Genomic DNA, 6,000 nt, shown 5'->3' with positions numbered 1-6,000 from the left:
CCTCTGAATGACCCCAATTGTTGCTGTCATGGTCCCTGCTGTTATTTAGCTCTGTGTCGTGTCTCATGTTTTGCTTGTCTTTGTGCATTCCACCCGAGAAGGTCGAGGTATTGGTTTCATTTTCACTCTCTCCGTCCCTTGTGTATGTTTCTGTTCCAGTTACAGGTGGACTTGTGAGCCAGACTAAGCTCTAGCTGCAACCACTCCCACGCTGTCAGGCTGGGGCAATGCAGGAAGCACCCCAACTCAGCCAGCATGCTGCCCTGTGTATACCCCTTTGTGCACACCCCCTACTCAGGCCCCAGTTCTCTGATGTGACTTGTGACGGCTGCTTTGACAGCCAAGGCTCAGAATTCCTCATCTCTTAGCTTTCTGGTCATAAGGTTCAGTTTCTCAGGGATTCAAATGTCCTTTGAGTATGGGTGATGTTGAAATATTGTTTTATGTTGTTCTGCTGTATAGAAAAGCTGGCTCAGGAGTTGAAAATTTTTGGTCCTATGTCAGGAGAGCAACTTGACTTTGTGGCAGGGGAAAAAAAAAGCCAGGCATAGCAGCTAAGAAAATTAAACTTTTGGTTTATTTGACTGAAACTTTCACTAAGGTATAAACCTTATCTCTATAAGACTATTCTATGAGCTTTCTGTACCTCAGGATTTGTAAGTTTATTGGATATGGTAAAAAAAAATCTATAAAACCTGTAACAAAAGTTGACTTGAAACTTATAACACAAGGTTAATAATTAGAAGGCTACATAGCTAATCTTAAAACAAAGACCTAATCCATCAATGTCTATAGTTCTAGGCAAATAGTCAAATTTGCTAACCTTGCTTTTTAACCCCTGTAGTTCTGCTTCTGAGTGTTTTTGTTGACTGAAACATGTCAACCTGAAAGATGGTTTTTATGCTTAAATGCTCACCCCGAGAAAGGCTCAAAGCTACCCTGGAACCAAGCATCCAGAGTAGCTGCCAGCCAGCTAAAACTAGGGCCACAACTACTAAACACCAGAAACTGGGATGTTTCTCTTATGATGCAGCAAGTCAATGACCTAAGCAGCCTGACAAAGAGCCTACAGGGTGGCACTCCTTATCTATTCAGACTAACATAGACTGATTCAATAATGTATGTCTAACTTCCCTGTCTTTGCCCACTTTGTTAAGCTTTAGCTATCTTGATAAACTGAGTCATACAAGAAACTGTGATAATCTGCAATGGCACACTGTGTGAGGAACAGGAAAGTACAGTTGACAGTCTCCCTGTGAACCCTATCTAGGATTTAAGGTTTTATTTTGATACTAAAACAGGTTCAATTCAGGAACTGTCATTTTTTTAAGGATGAACTTAACAGGGTTAAAACTGTAGAATTCTAATCTTACAAAAGCTCCTAACTTATTGCAAACTGCTATCAAACATAATTAAGATATGAAGATTAATAGTCACCACAAAAATGATCAAATTCATTACAAATGTAATTCATTTACAGAGACAAGCTTTATCTGGCCTCCTGTATATGTTTCCAAGATTAAACCTATACCAAGTAACTAAAAGCAAGTAGTCTGCTTAAAATCAGGTATACTTAATAGATGGCCCCCCAAAATTTTCAGAAATCTGCTGAATACAGCATTTAAAGCATTTAATATAAAAAGCTTCCTATGACAGACAAATATCCTAGCTCCTTGAGGCAACCCTAAAGTCTCCAAAGAAGACAGATGGGGCATGACAAATCCACCTGGGTTGTGGTAATGCTAATCACTGGAAAAACTGCCCCATGCCTCACCTTCTGCCAGGGCCCTGCACAAATGTTAAGTTATAAGGAGCTAAGAAAATGCCTTAAGGCATATAATACAAACTACTCTCTGTGATTGTTATACAAAGATTTCAAGTTCAAAGTCTTAACATTAATCAATGGAGTTCTGATAAACTGGTAAAACTCTGACTGCTGTTATCAGTCACCAGCTCCAGATTTTAAAAATCCTCTGGTTATCTTCTAAATATAGACTTAAAGATGCTTGTCACCATGCCCTCTGGACAGAAAAAAAAAGTTTATACTTTTTAACACAGAGCCATAGCTTCTGCTGTGACTCAAAGGCATCAGTCTACTCCAGATGTTTTACAGCGGTTGTCTACAATATGGATTTCAGTAAAAATTACATACAATGGTAATATTAGCTTCAGGGAGTCAAAAAAATTACAAGACTTTGATCCACCTCTCATAGGGTCAAATGGACTCCAGATAAATACATCAATCAACAGCCTAAATATCCCTGCCTGTTCCTGAGAGGAAGCTCCAAATATAAGTTTCCTTAAAGTTCTTTAATTTCTGTTCCTAGTCTGTATCTGACTTGACAGAGTTCCACTCATCTGGTATATACCATCCAGAAATCAGCTGTAGACTACAAACTTCTACAAAGGTGATCTACACAATGCCAGCCTCAGGTAGTCCTACAAAACCAGAAAGCCCTGGAGTTGCTGAAACTTGATATAAACCAGTCCAGTTGACATGATTGCTCTCTGTCTCTTCAGCTGTGTCAACAAACCAGATGCTTCTGATGAATACCCCAATTCCCTAGTCCCCTCCTGGCCATTAGATAAATATTTCAGCTTTCCTGGGCCCGGACAATGGAATCCTAATTTCAGCAGATAGTAGTTACAGAGGGGAGTACACTGCCTGCCTCATCCTTAACAAAGGGATAGAGTACTAGGTTCAAGGAAACTTCCTGGGAAAGCTGACATAATGGCTTCTATTGGCATACCAAGATTATATGGCCTGAAAGTATTTATTCTATTTATGCTAACCCAACAGGTAAAATTTATGAATGAGTAATGAAACTTTGATGCATTACAAATTTTGTCTCCTCCCAGATAAAGAGTGTTAAAGCCCTATCAACTTGAGAGGGACACATAAGACAAGGGAGAATGAAGAACCAGCCTGCCTCCATCTTAGGTTTAAAATCCATCTTATAAGTAAAGACAAACTAGGTTCATTTCTGTTTATGAATAAACCTCTGTTTCTCAAGGGTTGGGCTATGGCCCACCTGTAACCTTATCTCCAAATGGTTCAGTACTGCCTTTTTCAGGAATGGCAATCATGTCTTTGTTTCAAAAAGTTAACAACCATTGTGCAACCCTACCTTTGCTTCAAAGGGGTTGTTATGGCTACCTTTTTATGACTACCTATTATTCTGACCATCTTACAATCACGTGTTTGTTTCAGGAGATTGTTATGACTAACTTGTTATGCTTATGTTCTGCTCCTGTAACACCTCTGCCTGTTTGCCTGCCTAATCTCCCATTTGGAAACTCCTGATCCCTGAACTACAACAGCCTTGTTTTCCTCCCATCCAATGCTGACCTCTCAAACACTGCTTTAGGAAGTGGCAGCCTATGTACACAAATAAAGCAGCTTGTTTTAATTAATTGCTTACTTTAATTAATTTCACTATTATGGTTTGGGTTGGTGGTCTTTCTTCTCCCACATTTGGGATCAACAAGGCTAACACACATTTGTGCATGTCTCTCCAGAAAATGACAAAACACACAGGAACAAAGAAAAAGAGGAGAATCAAATGAAAACAGATTGTATTTCCAGTCTAGGCCCACTTGATTGCATTTCTTTTCTCAATATTCAGGGTTTGAAAAATCCCCTGAATAAGCCCAGAGTGGCCATGTCTTAAAATCCATACCAGGGACCCTGAATATTTGCAAGCCACAATTCCACAAAATTATGAATTAATCACAAAGATCTGCCTGCCTCTGCCCTTTGAGAGCTGTGATCAAAGGTGTGCACCATTATATCTGGCCCGATACATGTATTTTTTGAAGTCAAACTTCTGCATATAATAGGTATAAGTATGCATTTCCCTACCAAATGTGAAAAGGGTAATAGATGCCTAGACTGCTTCACTTGTGGTAGAAAATGACTAAAAGATGTTAAGAAACTAGCTAGCTATGTCATTTTTTCCAAGTCAGTCATCACAGGGCCATAGGGGAAAACACAGACCTCTCTGAAAATAAATTAGAAGAATGTGGGAGTCAGTTCAAAATTGATTTCATTAGAGAGCTGAGTGAAATTCCTAAGTCACAAAGGCTTGAAGACCTGTAGCAGATGCTGCAGGCATCCCACTGCAGATGCTACACTCCCTTTCATGCCAAGGGGACTGCATGGTTCACAGCTGCACTCATTTGCAGCTCTTTGCTTGAGGGCTTTCTCTTGACCTCAGAGCCCATGGAGTCAGGTTGCAAAGCCACAGGAAGTACATTGGAGTTAATTATCACTCCTACTTCTTTCCTGTCTAGTAGCTGCTCACCAAAGACTAATAAGAATTACTGGATACCTCGCACCCTGTGCATGTATGGGCAGCACTCACTGCATTTAGTGAGTTGAAAACGAAAAGAAAGGAAGGAAGAAATCATGAATCTGGGAGGGAAGGATGTTGAAAGTAATAGAGGGGAAGTGGAAGGGGAAACTGAAGGAGCTATATGATCTTCCCTCTTCTACATGTATGAAACCATCAAAAATAAAGACATTTAAAAAACTAAATTAGTGGGTAAGTAATTTCCCTGGCCTTTGGGAAGAATTCGGGGATGGGGGGGGGGGAGGGGCAGGTTGTACTTCTCTACCAGCCAGTCATGCCCATAGTAGTAACTTTAAAAGAAATCAGCCTAAATGGGCATCACACATATCATTAGGTCATTTCTACAGGTTTTCCTTGAGTATTCCTTAAGAGAGCATTCCAGCTTTTTACAGAGCGTTCTCGTACGCAGAAAGCTTACTTAGATAACGAAAGAAAAAGTTAACTATGATGTGGAAGCTTTCTGCTTCTGTGATGAAATACTGAAGGTGGTCAACTTAGTAGAAGAAAAGGTCTTATTTCTGTCTGCAGCTGCGGTCCACGGTGACTTGGTCCTCTTGTTTTGGCCCTGTGGTCATCCATTACATAAGAACAGGGGGTGGAGGAAGTAAAGGACCGAGCTCTCTAATCTCTTCCAAAGCACTGTCAATAGTCCAACTCCGTCTCTGAGATCCCACCTCTTAGAAGTTCTACTGTCTTCTCAAGTGACCAGAGCCTGGGACAAAACCTTTAACATGTGCATTGGGGACACATGCACGATCCAAGCTATATACACCAGTGGCCTTCTGGAAACAACACAAAACACTCTAGTGCACACTGGAGAATCAGACATAGACCAGTTAGGCCGAGAATCAAGCTTAATCCTCAGCCTTGTGAATCAGGCTTGGAGCAGTCACGCACCAGTGAGAACTGATGTTCAAGATAGGCAAAGATTAATGACTTCCACACGCCTTCTTTGACAGTTTACTGCTCTTGCAAAGACCAATTACAATCTAGACAACTTGAATGGGATGGTGGGTAGTTATTCCAGTTACCTTTAGTATCTTTAGGAAGCAAGGTGGGATGTCCAATGAACCAAAAAGGCATTTCTCTTCCAATTTCAGAAGTAACCTTCACAGGAAATTTAAAATAACTACAGTGGCAAGTTTAAAATTAAAATCAAATTTGTTTTCAAAGATTACCTTAGCCTGGCAGTGGTGGTGCATACCTTTAATCCTAGCACTAGGGAAGAAGAGGCATGCTGAGTTCAAGGCCAGCTTGGTCTACAGAGTGAGTTCCAGGATAGCCAGGACTACACAGAGAAGGCCTGTCTTGAAAAACCAATAAACAAACAAACAAACAAATAAGTAAATACTTCATGGCTACTTTATTTTTTAATGGTACTGATAACAAACATCATTACCAATTTAGCTAATTTTTTTTTCTCATTGAAGTCACAGACAGAGAGAAATGTATTGAATCCTGATTACAAATGGGTCTTTTAGGATTGTCTGGTAAACACTGAAGATACAAATGGTCAATTCCACTCACAGCCTTGGCAAGATTATAGGTATTAGTTTCACCAGTTCATATGGATGACACACTACACAATGTCCACATTTTGAATGAAATAGCACAGTGTTTGTTTGTTTGGGAGTGTCTGTTCTATATA

This window comes from Onychomys torridus, chromosome 21, assembly GCF_903995425.1.
Source record: "Onychomys torridus chromosome 21, mOncTor1.1, whole genome shotgun sequence".
Lineage (NCBI taxonomy): Eukaryota > Metazoa > Chordata > Mammalia > Rodentia > Cricetidae > Onychomys > Onychomys torridus.
Note: the sequence above shows the minus strand (reverse complement) of the source record.